Source organism: Formica exsecta, unplaced genomic scaffold (genome assembly GCF_003651465.1).
Source record: "Formica exsecta isolate Colony F162 unplaced genomic scaffold, ASM365146v1 scaffold72, whole genome shotgun sequence".
Taxonomy (NCBI): domain Eukaryota; kingdom Metazoa; phylum Arthropoda; class Insecta; order Hymenoptera; family Formicidae; genus Formica; species Formica exsecta.
Window position 1 is genome coordinate 6,781,271 of NW_021853485.1, and position 14,649 is coordinate 6,795,919.

Sequence of the window (14,649 nt, forward strand, 5' to 3'; positions counted from 1 at the left end):
GGTTGCTGAATATTATAAGCGATTAGAAATTTATGCTGGATATTTTTAAGAATTTTAAGGATTTCCGGAATTTTGGCGCAAAGCACGTTTCATGATTTGCGGAATGCACACGTGTTCATCACGCTGTCAACCTTTAAGCGCCACGCGCGTTGCATGGACGTTGCTGCATCGAGAACGAAGTGCGTAAATATCGCGCCAGTTATATTTAGTGATACCAATGCGACTATCTCGCGTAGTTTCGCCCCACGCGAGCATTAGCGAGCAAAATTTGACCGCGTCTAAAGTGCGAAATGTTTAATATCTATCCAAGTAGTCTATAAACCCGAGGTATCTAAACAGAATCATTAAAACGTATAATCGCTCTTACACAAGATATGCCGATCAAAACAGACCAAATATTTTTTAATATCTATTTGATATAAAGACTTTACTAATTAATTGATTTATCTTTAAAAATCCTGTTAAAACGTTATCAAAACTCTACTTACGTGCTCTCGCTACTAATTGTAAATACACAATGATACCGCTCCTATCGTTGCTGGGTAGGCAATGTGTGCGTGTGTTTGGTATCTAACTATATTTGTTTACATTCCTCTATCTCTGCGTATCCAAGCAATGCCAGATGATGTTTATACTCTTGACGGTTAATTACGGATGTTGGAATCTTTCCGTTAATGAATAACTTTTGATATCTGTATGAAAAGAAATATATTTCCACACACAGATCTATAATTATTTATCATGTTTCTCTTCAGAAATCACATAGTTAATAACGATAAATACATTTTTGCGTATATATACACCAAAGAGATACTTTATCTCCATTTACTCGTACATTTTAAACGATCTAATTAGCGATAAGATTTGGGACAAAAAATTCTTATTTATAATTTCACGTATCATGTGTAATATAGAAAACACATAAGTGAAGAATTAAAAAATGCACATATGTACAAAATATATATCACATACATTAAAAGATATGCAGCACATAAAATACAATTATATAATAAAATATAATAATATAATAATATTTCTGTCTTAAATTTTGTCGCCAATTATGGATCATCTAAAGCAGGTTTTATCAGCCAATCCGTACGAATACTTCTCATCACGGTCGCGTCCGTAAATGCAACGGCGATGATCGTCCCTATCAAATCACCGGATGGCCGTCAAATACGTGCATTCGGCCATCTGTCCGCTCCGTTCGCTCGTGATCTGGTACCTGTTTGGCCGCACATTTGCCGGACTACCTACCTACCTGCCTGTCTTCTTCTCTTGTCCGCCTGCTTGCCTACCTATCTACTTGTCTTTTCGCCTGCCTACCTACGCGTAGTCGAGCGCATTAACGGTGTCCGATGCTAAACTCCATGGCCAAAGAACCTGTTTTCAATTTTCTCACTCAATTTTCTTAATTTTCTCACATATGTGAATTCTAGAAGATTTCGACAGGTTTAATTTATATAGGAATTGAACTCTTAATTTATATTCGTTATCTTTGTATTTATTATCTTAATAAGCAAACAAACATTTTTCGTATACTCGAGACCGTACGAATAATTATATAAATAAAATTATGTGCTTTTGAAAGACCGCGAAAAAATGCCGAGTCAAAAATTTTCTCCTACTTTTAATATTATAATTTTCAATCTAATATCTATTTGATATTTTAAGCCAAGCAGTCAGATCATTCTTTTTTAAAATTATTTAATTTATAGTTTTGCCGAAAGCTTTTTTCAAGATATTTAAGATATTTAAGATACGAAATAAAAAATGGTGGTTGAAAATATAAGCAAAATTTCAGGTTTGGCGTTCGCAATAAACGATAGGAATCGATAACCTTTGCGAGTATGAACGCACCAAACATCATTAATACACTCGATTTTGTATATCTATTATTATCTATCTACTCACCAACCTACCTCCTAACCAGCGACGCGTACCTGCCCGGTGAGGATAACGCAGATACGTATCTCGGCTTCGTCCTCCGAAGCCTGCGGAGAATCGATTTCGTTCGTATGCTGGCGTGTCTCGCTCGTAAAACGAGCGTCGACAAATCGAGACGCGAGACAATTAAACGATAACGTAAAATCAATATAAGCCCGAGATCTTACGAAACCCTCCCGATAATAATATACGCGAAGATCAACTTTCGAGCAAGAAAAGGATAAGAAGGCGGCAGATACAGCTATATATATTCGTATACATCTTAGAGTTCAGCTGCAATAATGATTTATGATCTCATAGACCGACACACTAATCTCCTCTAACACGATGAAATTGAAAGACTTTACCCATTGTTTATTTCACATCTGTGTAAATCTATGTGCGCGGCTACAGCATAATTTTATTACGAAAGAGATTCTTGAAAGCGAGATTTCGTAAATCAAGATTGTAGACATTAAAAATAACCTAGGTCAAAATCTGAAATGTATTAGATTTGTGGTAGATTAAGAAGATGGTTAGCGAAGATATAAAGTTCGTCATATAATGTTCGGAGAATTACATTGACAATGATGGGAGAACGGAATGACGCCACGTGCGATAATGACCATTAGCACTGAACATAAATCATGAAACTGCAATCGTAAAATACACGCGCGCCGGGGTTAGCGCTCTGCAGTTAAGCAACACGTGAGCGCAAATTGCCGCAACGCGTCTGCTTTAGCGAGATTTTCAAAACCGAGCTTACGTCATATTCGCAATAAAAAGGCGATTATACGCGATCGCGATATAGATAAGTGGAAGGTCACCACGCCACGTACGAGTGCGCGTTTCTCTCTTTCGCGCATGCCTCTTCTAATGTTGCACATCAGCCCGTGAATAACCTAGGCCCTGTAGGCATCTCAACCGTGAAGAGTCCTTGATACGCGAGCGTGCACATCTTTACGACATACATAGACCAAACATTCGTACACTTTATCGACACATATAGTTGAACTCAGCACAGGCTAAAGTATTTCGCCATTTCTTAGGACGATACAGTAGATCCATTTAAATTTGCTGAATGTAGATAAGATCTTCTTTGCTACATAGCAATTAATACAAGTTTATAATAAAGATCATGAAACAAAATAAGAAATAAAAAGAAAAAAAAGTGAGACGCTTATACTGAAAGCACTCTATTTTTTCAGATAATAAATTCTATAAATGCAAAACAGAAACGGCAAGTAATTTCAAATAAATGTGCAATAAATAAATGTTAAGTCTAATATCAACAAAATATGTTAGAGAGATTTAATGTTAAATAGATCTCGATTTTTATATTCGTGTTTTGCTTGTGCCTTATTACAAAAGATTCAATAAATGTATTCCAATTGCAATAAATTGCCAGAAATCATTATAAGACTCAACAGTCAGGGAAAGAAAATAGAAAAAAATCTTTTATTGACAGAATTGACAGTGCCACTAATATGCAATAATTGATGGAAAAATTTTGTCTATTTTTCATTCTAGAGGGAGAGTTGACTATCTTAAGAGTCTAAAAAACATTGTCTTTTTTTTCCATTATCTGTTTGAACTTTCGGCACTCAATAATCTTTTCTTGAAGCGCTTAAAGTAATATCATTTTATTTTCGCTTTAGCTATGAAGTAAAACAGATATGAAATGAACAAAAGCAACAGTATAATATACGATAGTATAATATTAGCGACATTAATAATGAATCTTATTTATCAGATAAATTTAATTTTAAAACCTTTGCGCGATAAAATTGACTTCGTTTCATTAAGGGATATAAATAGCGTGTTTTAATAATTTTATATTTTAATATCGCGCTTTGATTAAAATAAATTTGGAATTTATAAATCGATCTGAATCTTCTTTCACAACGATCAAACGGAAAGGGGATGAAAAATAGTCACGAGAGGAAGTTTACTTTTGAGTTATGATTACTAAAATAGATGAGATATATCAAGAGTACTATTACATCTATCCCTCGGCCGTTCGGCCCTCAAATTGTTGGCATCCTCGTAACACGTGTCTCTCATCTGCGCCAACATAGTAGAACGTTGAATTAGACTAGACACGCGTGTGCGTCTATATTGTCTATTCTATACACCCGGAAGATTCTTTTCACGAACACGTTCGAAACTGTCGCGGAAGCGCTCGATTTACGATCCCAAGTTAAGGCTCTTTTAATGAGACGTACTGAAAGATTTACTACTTTGAGTTACAACTCTTTGGCTGACAGCAACTTATCCACGTGTAAACGTGAGAGAGAGATCTCTCCTAAGTATACTATACCTCTCGATATACGCATCTCTTTTTTAGCCGCTCGCTCTTTCGATCATTTGCATCATCGCAACACGTGTCTATCGTCAACCGCGTAGCAGAATGTCGAATTGTGGACCAAGGCGCGCGCGTGTATGTGTCATAAAAGCACACGCGTTATACTTGTCATCGAAGCAGCGGCGACCGCGATGAAACCGAGTTGCATATGCATATAAATGCAGTCGCGCGTACGATTCGTCCGAGAGAAAGAGAAATAGAAAGCGAGAGGAAAGAGGGAGGAGGGAGGGAGAGGGTAAAGAGAGAGAGAAAGAGAAACGAAGTGACTCTCTCAAACGATGCAGCCGGCGCGTGTATATGCGATGTAAACAGTGCGGTTGCTGGCAGCCCTGACCGGTCGGGTGCAACGCCACCGCGGACCTTGAGCGATTATTTTACTGTGAACTCGCTTCTCTCGCGCGTGCAGATCCGTTTTATCCGTGCGTCGCATTTATGAGCGCGCGGTTTTACGCGCGCGCGTACTACGCGCTCTCCGAGAGAAGTATCGCGACGCGCAGATCAAACTTGTCGAACGCGACACATAAACAACGATACATGCGCCGATTCATCCCATAGGAAGGAAAAAATAATTAATACGAGATTAGACTAATTTGTTGGACCGCCCGATTGCGTAGGATCGATATTTTCGTAGCGTGCTTAACGTACGAGTGAAAAATGATTCATTCAAACAAGCACAAGTTTAAGATACGATTAGCAATATTTATTTATTTATTTATTTAAACGAGAGACAGTTGATGTATTAATATTAATCAATATTATCTCGATCAATATTAATTGTATTGATGTGTATTGACTGTACAATGTATGATCTGTCAACTGTATTGACTGTACAATATTATCAGTACTAACTATTTATATCAACATTAATTAATTAATATTGATATCTTTTAGTGTTAATCTTGGCCGATTCCACGCGACATTTACGATTCTAATACTTGGCACGTTTTTATGTTAGTGCGTCGTTCAAGCGCGTTGTTTACGCGATTTTTGGAAAGCGCTCGCGTGCATCGTTTAAGTGCGATACATAATGTTTCCACGCGTTCCGGACGTTTTTATTAGCACAAATCCTCTATTAATAACAATCTTGAATACCACTACGATAGTTAATGCGGATGCGAGTCCCAGCCGCGTATTCCGACCTGCATCCGCGGCTCCGTCGCCGCTACTCCAAAAATACGCGTCTACCGCCGCGAGGTGCGGCGCGGCGGTGACGTATCAGCTAAACGAAGGAAAACACAGCCGCGAGAGTGTTATTTCAATCATCGCGCCACGAAAAAGAAATCGCACTCGGAAAATATTTATCTTCTGTACCACGAGTAAACGACGAGTCCAATCGTGGAAACGCGCGCCGCGCGCGAGACCGTTGTATCCAACATCCGTAATCTTTGGATCCGTGACGATACGCCCGTCGCGTATACGGTTATCGATCAATCGGCATCCTTGGTTAACGTCAATTCCTATCTCCCTGGATGCAATAATACATATAGAAATGTGAAAGAGAATAATAAAAAATATAATAGAAAGGCTTCAAAGATAGTAAACAAAAATTACTAAGGGCAAAAGGAACATTATTAACAGATGTCAGTAACATATAATCGGATTTAAAAAATAAAAACCACGCGACACATTTAATAAATAAGAATAAGAATGTAAATCAAGCTACACATTTAATAAACAAGAATAATAAAAACGTAAATTAAGTGGCACGAGAAACTGTGACGTCCGATGTGTGCGCATACACTCTCGTGTAAAGAATTAAAAAATAATCCAATCTTAAGAGAGACTCGAGACATTGATACTATTAAATACATACCGGCTGGATCTTGCGTACATTGATATCGCTTCGTGCTCGAGTCTCGCTTCGGCAATCGGAGCGACTACCTCGACACGGCGTGCCTCGATGCAGGCCTTGGCGAGAAAAGGGCGGATGACTGCATACGGCGTGATAGGATGAAATCGAAAGCGCGGCACGTTTCCACGCGCGATCGCGAGGCCCGCTATTAATAGCATACTGCGATGTTATTATCACGTCGATGAACGTCGCCGCGACAACTCGGAGCTCAGATAGAAAGAGGCAGAGAGAGAGAGAAAGAGAAAGGAGAGACGACCGCGCGAATCTTCGTCGTTTTTACGCCTCGAGTATCTTCATCCCCGGAGAGAGAATTCCACTCGCGCATTATCGATTACTTACCTCGAAAGATTGTGTCGTGTAAGACCACGAACAGACATGCCCTCGGCAAATTAAATTCTCGATTGTTCCGCGATTCAGCAAGCTAGGTATTGGGCGGCTGAAGAAGTGAACGTAATTTACAATTGAACTGCTTTATAACTGCCTTGAGGAAATTTACCTTGGAAAGTTACGCAAACGATCGCACGGTTGACGCACAGAGTGTGCTCTGTGTGCGCCCCCCCCCCCCCCCCCCCCCCGAAGTATATCCATTTTTTCAACGCTATTCTTCCTTTTTACGCGAGGAAGACGTCTTGCAAACTTTTCTTATTAATTATTGCAGAATTTATATAAAATTGTAAGATAGAGTAATGAAAACTTGTAATAACATATTTAGGATTGCACATTTCCCTCCTCATAGCAAGATATTGAATAATTAATACATTCTTAGAGCGGTCGCTTGAAGGTTAATTAATGCTGAAAACGGTGATGGTGATGTGAAAGGAGCGGTCGTGAGATTGTGATCGTTCTGTAATTGAAAAAGGCCATTGGTTATTTTTTCAAGTTATTTTTTAATAATTTCGATAAAAAATGATACAAATCGGATACTTAATAACAATGTAATAATGTTATAAGATATTATAAACAAGATTACTAAATACAAATGTACAGTTGGTATTTAAAGTTAGTCGTTTTCTTTCTGCTTTCCTTCAATTATGTATATATGCTGAAAAAAAAAAAAAACTTAAAAGCTAGAATATATAACTTAGAAGCGCATCTCTTACACGAATATATTCCTTTTACCATAAAAACGACGGAGCTTCACGATGCTCCGGCTAAAGAACGTGCAATATATCAGAGATGTATATAAACAGAAAGTAAGCAAAAATTGACAATCTTCGACGGAAACAAGTTTTTCCGCCATGCGTAACGTACGTGTAATCGATGCTAAGGAGAAAAAGAAAACGATTAAGCGATGCAACAAAACGACGTAATGATTGGCGCGATAATTAAAAGAGGGGAGGAAAAAAAAAATAATTCTGAAGACTCTCCGTCCACATGATCGCGAAAAAGTTAAATGAACCGACCGGTTATTGCGAGAGATACAAGTCCGTGTAAAAATATCGTGCAAAATTTACGGCATCTTTTTCTTCGAAAGCGTTACCTCTTTTTTTCCCTTCTTTCAATATATCGACTCCTCGACATGAAAAATAGACATCTCGACTTGAGATCAGGGTTTTCAACGCATTAAGTATCTCGATAAAAATGATTTCTATCTCGCTTTCGTAGCTAATCGCTCGCCTTCGCGGAATATTGCACTTTGATGTACCCCTTTTCTCTCTCGCGAGAAGCTGCACTTTTACATTTGATATCTCATTCCTTTTTTTTTTTTTTTTCTATTCGGAACAACGACAACGTAGCATCGAGGAAATAATTTGCACTTGTTTTTTCTTTTTCTTTTTACGGGCAAAAGAAAATTTACAAAAGCTCGCTCATTCTTGATACATATCGACACAAGCGATTACATGTCACGCGACGAACGCCTAAGGTACACGAATGCATTATCCCACCAATATTAAAGATATTACACGTTAACCGTAAATAATGGCTCTGAATAAATCTTATTACGTACACCAAATGTAACTTTAGCCCATCGAAGCGCAATCTCGAAATATCAAAAAACCTCTCCTCCTCCCGTGGCGATCTCAATTAGACATATATACACGCTAAGAATTTGTTAGAAACTACTACACACCTATTTGTCAAGTCGTTCATACACATATATATATATATATATATTTATATTTATATATAATATGAAATTTATAATCTTAACTTGTGTGTGATTATTTGAAAATAAGAGTAAAGTTAAAATTTGTCTAAGTTGACTCTTAGAGAAATTATAAACTCTAAATCAAATTTTTTTTTTAGTGCTAAGAGAATACGGATAATAATTGCTAATAATTGTTTATTACTGGAACTTTGAAAATTCGCAGACGATTCGAGTGCCCGCGAATGCGCGCGCGCTTAAGTTTACTTGTTACTCGATGAAGTTTTGTAAAAATTGAAAAATCCTAATCGTAACACACGGAGGTGTGCGTTGTCGGTGCGACTTCGAGTCCGCCGAGATGCATATATCACGGCTTATGATTTATTTGAGCAGTAATTTGTAACGGGAGAAACGTGCACGTGTACATCCCCCTGTATCTAAGGCGTCCCTCTAACACTTACACGTGGAACGCGACATTTGTGTGGTACGTAACGATTATTAGAGATCGATAAAAAAAAGAATTGGCGATCCTCCAAGTCGTATCGACGACATTCGTTAAGAATAGAAGGCGGTTGCGGTGCGAAGAAGGCAAGAAAATCCGATCGCAATTAAGAAGCGCGATTTCCTAATACAGTTTCATGTATTTTTATGATATGCGGCGTGTCCCATAAGAGTATACTTAAGTTTTACAGTCACTGAACTGGTTTTTCAATCGTAATTTTTATAAAATCACCCTATGAAAATAATTGAATTCAAAAATGGGTCGATGGGGATACGTCTTGTGAAGTTTTTTTGCAAAGCACTATCCCGTACGAAGTGAACGCAAATTGCGCTTGAAGAGGAAAATGAAGAAAAACTTCAGTGATAGAATTTGTGATGGAAGCACTCTAAATCAAAGTTTCCCACGTTCCCGGCTCTCGTCGTAATGCGTGCGCTTTCGGCGCGAGACGGGAGAAGTGCGAGAAACTCTTGACAACATTCCAATAAATCTACGGGAGAGCAAAACACACACGTCGGCATCGTCTTGCATTCTTCGCGTCGCCGCAAATCTTTTTTTTTTTCCCCTCCCTTTAACATACAACTACGTATCTCATTCCATATATTTTGTAACTCGTTCGTTAATTTCGTTTCTCTTTTTTTCTTTTTTTTTTTTGGTCGCTTTTGCAGAATATATATCCATCGATTTAGATATATATCTCACTGTTGTACCCGTTCGCATACGAAATTCCCGCTCCTGTCCGTTGAGCGGACACATTTCCTTGCCTCTACTATTAAGCGCTTGTAAAATTACGATAACAACAGATGCGTATCTGGAGGAAAAAGAGCTTGAAACTGTGGTGAATAAGAATCTATATAGCGCCGGCCATTAATTTGCGAACGCTTATAAAAACTTGATAAAATTTCGAATCGACAAGAAAACGATCAAACATGTAAGCCGGTTCACTTCATATGCCAAACAATTTTTTTCATCAGAAACATGAATACGAATATTAATTCGTATCTAGAAAAAAAGCGACACAATGTACCGTGTAGATCTCTCTTTTTCTATCTCTTTAATTTGTATAACTACCTAAAAGTTGCAGTGTTGTGTCTTTTTTTATTCCTCGTGTATCCTATTATATTAATGATTGCAATTTATTTTATTCAAATTATTATCAAGTTTTTATTAACGTCGCTTTAAATATTTTCAGTCTGTGTGTCCAAATGAATTCGAAACTCGTAAGAATGGATCTAGGTCCAAATACACACTCGTCATAATCGTGGCCTACGAGAAAGAGAAAGAAGTCGAGCATCTCGCACACACGCGTGCGGACTGTGACCCAGCTAACGTACATGGAGATGCGCGTTGCGTACTTATCGTCGATCTCTCTCCGCGCGAACAATAGCTTTCACGAAGCTACAAAGCGAATTGCGAAGGCGGATTAAACGTTAAAAGGTGGCTCGCGTTCTGTTGGGCCGGTTCTGAAGTCTCCCGCGCTCTTTCTCGCTCATCGCGCTCTGTTTGTACAAGTGCCCTTCGTCGTCGTCGTCGTCATCATCGTGTACGCTCAACTGCAAATTACTCGAGTAATTTATGGTATCTCTGAATTCATATCCCCTCGCCACGATAGTTTTCTACCGCCTTCGGATGCAAACCTAAAGCTCCAAGCTTCGGCAGAGCTCTTATACTCGGAAGATTAAAGATATCCGTTACTATCTTAAACTTGAATTAATTTGATCACGCGTATTTTTATAACACTCTCAAAAGATAAGTCGATAATCGTAACGTCGCGATGCAATGTGTCAATATTATATTCGTTGCTGTTCTTATCAAAAATCCCAAATGCTCGAATTCGATGTTTGACACGATGAAACAATTTATTTATAAATTATGGAAACATATTTTTCAAAACGCGAGAGTATATCGTGCGAGTATCGTTGGTAGTTTTCTCTTGCATTAGCGCGATGTGTCGCGATTATTTGTGCGATTACGAACGTTGAACGAGCGTGGCATTACGCGGCTTGATATGTAGCGCTGTTTCGCAAAGAAGCGTTTTCGTAAAAATTTTAGAATCGACACAGCCTGCTTTTCTACTTGTGAAAGATTATATTCGCTCCTATTCTCTCCTCTCTACAATAACGGCTCTCTCTCTCCATTACTTCTTTCCCTCGCGTTTCTTTAAGTCTACCGATTTCGATCTCTGCTCGTCTCGCATAAACTATGTAAATCCAATGACTCTAAGTTTCTTGTGTGAGACGTGCTCTAGTAAGGAGACGAGAATTTCGGAGCAATTGTATCGTAGTAATACTTATTGCGCTTTCATGTAAATAGCTATCAACACTAACATTATACTTTGTTCCTCTTGGCCCTGTATATGATTTTTGTACGAGAGTTTCCAGACCGGAGTGATAGGCACTGTGTTTCCTTTGTATTTTATTTTCCTTTTTCTCAGTTTTATCCGATTCTTTCTTTTTTAGTCCCTTTCCCTTCCCTTTTTCCAGACACACCATTTGTCCTTCGCCGAAAACGATGAGCCCTTCGCCCTTGACCGTTTCTCAATCAGACAAAAAAAATAAAAAAAGAAACAAAAGCGTTGATTGCGACACGCATTAATTGGCGCAGCGTGATGGGCACTCGCCTTTGCGTGACAAAAAAAAAAGAAGGAAAAAAAAGAAGAAAAAGAGAAGATAAACAGAAAATTTGCGAGCGCAAAAATTCACGTCGAGCAACTCATCTCATCACAATCAGAAACTATTTGCCGTTTTATTCTTTTTTTCCCGTAAATTTCAAGGATCGATCGTACTCTGTAAGAATCACACGTCGCGTCTAACAATAAGCCGCTCGCTCGTCCTTTCGCGCCGATCAAGGAGGCGTTCGCCGAGTCCTTTTCCCCTTTTTCGCTCAATCGCAATTGGCGGTAGCACAAGTACGAGTAATAATAGTAGTATCAATAATAATAATAATAATAATAGCATTGGTAATAATAATAATAATAATAATGTGACGATAAAATCGCGTATAATTACAGTAAAAGTAATAATATTAATAATTAAACAAAACAATGTTAATATATACGAATAGTAATAATAATAGAGACATATAGATGCACTGTATGTCGGAAACATAGCATAATCTTACAGAAAAATAAAAAAAGAAAAACGGTTGTGGTAGTGAACTCGCTGGTATCGGATGCGACTATCGCTAATCACCGTTTACGAACAATCGTCGGAAATTAACCGCTACGCGAACGTAAATGTAAAGGAGACTATGAGATCAAATGTTTGATATATCGATAACCGCGCGCTCTCTCGCGCACCCAAGCGTGGCTCGCTCGCCCGATCGCCGCCCGATGCCGTCGCTGAATCTTAACCGCTGGATTCAGCGTCGATCGTCCAAGCGATCGATCGGAGTAACGCTCGCATGTTATCTTCCATGTATATGTGTATGTGCGTGTGTGTATTTGTGTATATGGTGTGTACGTGCTCGTTCCCGTCCTCGACCGAAGCGATCGCGCTTTCCTCCCTCAGACTTACCTTCGTCGCGAGCACTCATTTTCTTCTCCTTTTTTTTTTTTTTTTTTTTGGAGAGGGATACCAAAAAGTAGTGAAGCGACAAAAGGATAGCTTCGCAAAAAGTATTCTCCAAAGCATGACGATCCGAAGGAAATATTCTTTGATGTCGGGGATATATATCTCGACGATACATCTGAAAATATTCTGAGCAAATTCTGAAAATATCTCGAGAATATTCTGTCACTTCGCGTCGCGCACGTCAATTCATTGCCAACTCGACGAGATATATGTACGATCGATCGTCACACTAGGCGTATCGTTTAATATCGTTTTATTAGTTTGTTCCAAACCGACGACAAGTTGTTCTTTTCACGAGGGAGTTTCTTGATGATCGTTTTTGCCGATCGCTTCGCCGCTCCTCGCGGGAGGACAAAGCGATTATCGTCGACGTAGCGCATTATTCACTTTTCAACATCCATATCATTATTTCAATATACATATTATATATATACATACATACATGCATATATATATATATATATTTATATATACATATATATATATATATATATATGTAAGTAGTAGTAATAATAGTAGCAACGCACACGTATTATACCGATCAACATTCTTTCCGCATTCATTCCATTTTGCGTCAAGATAGTTTTACGGTTTTCTCGAGGGTATCCAGGATCGTTTATAACAATCAAGTAGCGCTTCTTTTTCATTTCCACTCCTGATCTATCATGCGGCGTGACGAGAGTAACGCCACACTTTGCTTTAATATATCAGGAGAAATAAATACAAATAAAAAAAAAATAATAATAAAATAAAATAAAACTGAATTTTTCCAATTAAACATCGATTAAAACTCCCTTTTAACATCGTCCCAATTTAATAAAATGCAAAAAAGTTCGTACTGAACATAATAATAAAATCATAAAGAAGCTGAAAAACAACAAAAAATGTAATAACCCATGTACCCAACCTTTGCATCTTAACGCTAATCCTGATCATCCATTTCTAATCTCTTTATATATATATATATGTAAGTAGTAGTAATAATAGTAGCAACGCACACGTATTATACCGATCAACATTCTTTCCGCATTCATTCCATTTTGCGTCAAGATAGTTTTACGGTTTTCTCGAGGGTATCCAGGATCGTTTATAACAATCAAGTAGCGCTTCTTTTTCATTTCCACTCCTGATCTATCATGCGGCGTGACGAGAGTAACGCCACACTTTGCTTTAATATATCAGGAGAAATAAATACAAATAAAAAAAAAATAATAATAAAATAAAATAAAACTGAATTTTTCCAATTAAACATCGATTAAAACTCCCTTTTAACATCGTCCCAATTTAATAAAATGCAAAAAAGTTCGTACTGAACATAATAATAAAATCATAAAGAAGCTGAAAAACAACAAAAAATGTAATAACCCATGTACCCAACCTTTGCATCTTAACGCTAATCCTGATCATCCATTTCTAATCTCTTTAATTTAAATTAAATACTAGTTACTGTTTTTATTATATTTAATTTAATCATAATTTTAATTTTTAATTCTCCTCTCTAATGTTTCTATGCTATACAATCTTATGTTGTAATTCTAACGAATTTAGAAAGAACGCCGACGTCACGCATAATGCGCGCGCGTTACGCACCATTGCTGGAGATTGTGTGTGTTTATACTCTCTCTCTTACATACATATTTCGAATATATATTATATTCTACTAAATACACATTTTTTTCTCGGTATATACAACAAAAAGTGGGCAGTTGTGAGTCGCGCGGAGACGAGGAACCATTTCGTGAAAATGAATAATTTGCTTTCCTCAGAATTTCCTTCTCGATCCATTTTCGATCCGCGCGGCCCCAATCGCCCACCCACGCTCTTACCGATATTTATATATATATATATATATATATATATATATCTTCATACAAAAATATACAACAATATCTCTTAAAATTCTCTAAATTATTCCCAATTTTCACTCAATTTTGAACAATAATGGAACAGATTTCCGTGTAAAATATTCGCCGATATCTTTTAATATACGCGGTACACATCTGGTATTAATAATCGGGCTTTATTTATCAGAGCGGGAAAGCTCAGTCTATTTCTCCGCGATCGATTTTCGGGCGTGCGCAATCAATGATCAACGAACTTGATAAAACGAGCGAGCGAGCCCTGGATCTCCCTGAATCTCCTCCTCCCACGCACGCGATGACGCAAAATGCACGACACGTCACGTGCTGCACGTCCGATGAAATCGACCTCAGATTTCTATCTCGGCCGTTGTCAGCCACAGCTGTCGGCGATGCATGCTCGATCTTTATTGACCGTGGGATCGGCAGGGTGTGCCCTGATATTTCCCCGAAAATCGACAAACAAGAAACCGGTGCATCCAATGTATCC